This window comes from Egretta garzetta, unplaced genomic scaffold (genome assembly GCF_000687185.1).
Source record: "Egretta garzetta isolate BGI_Z169 unplaced genomic scaffold, ASM68718v1 scaffold190, whole genome shotgun sequence".
In the NCBI taxonomy this organism is placed as follows: domain Eukaryota; kingdom Metazoa; phylum Chordata; class Aves; order Pelecaniformes; family Ardeidae; genus Egretta; species Egretta garzetta.
In genome coordinates, this window is record NW_009258272.1 from 731104 (window position 1) to 732081 (window position 978).

Here is a 978-nt window from a genome sequence, read left to right on the forward strand (position 1 = left end):
GAACCATCGGAGGGAAGCCCCCGCTGCTGCTCCTGGCTCCTGGGTGCTCCAACATTGTTTTAGCCCAGACCTGCCGGCCTTTTAACTCGCTTTAATTCCTAACTCTCCCCCACCACCACCTTTTTTCTTTTTTTTTTTTTTTTTTGAAGTCTCTTTCCCAAATCTCGGCCGAGTTAATGAAGTTATGTGATCCTATAAATGTTAATTGTCTAAACTTCTTCTCTCTCTCCCCCTTTTTTTTTTTTTTTTTTTTTTTATCTCTCTCCTCCTTGCTGCTTTCTGCTCCACTTGTAATAAAGAAAATATCTTGGCTGGTCTTAGCCAGTTGCTTGGCAACCTCAATAGAAAAAAAGAGAACAGAATGTAACCAATCCCGAGACAACCGAAAGATTTTGGTGACATGTGACCTCTCCGAAAAGGGCAGCCTTAAACTGTCCCTTCTGTCCTTTGCTCCTGACCATTAGGGTCTCTCGCCCTCCCCCCCCTGGCTCCTTACACCAATAAATATGGATTAGTGAAATACTTTTTCCCACACTGATGAAAAGCCGGGATTGATCTTTCCACCTCCTTTATGTACCAACCTGACAAGTTTCTAAACAAAATTAAGAGGGAAGAGGCGAAAGGACCCATCCTGGGCTGGGCAGCCTGGGGATGGATCCTGCCCCACCATGGGGATGGGGGTCCCCGACAGGGCACTGGCGCCGGCCGTGCCGGGCTCTGGTCTGCTCGGCCGCCATCCGGACCTGCCCTCTGCATGACGGGGAGCACAGTGCCAGCAGGTTAGGAACTAAAATGTAGTTTTTCTGACCCAAAAGAGGGAAAAAAATAAAGCCCCAGCCCAGCCCCATGCTCCCTCGGCAGGCACCCGTGTGTCCTGGGGGGACCTGTCCTGCTTCTCACCGCAGAGCCCCAGCGCTCGTGGGCGGCTGGGGAAGTTGTCTGCAAATTACATTTCATCCTGGAAAAAAAAAGCCACAA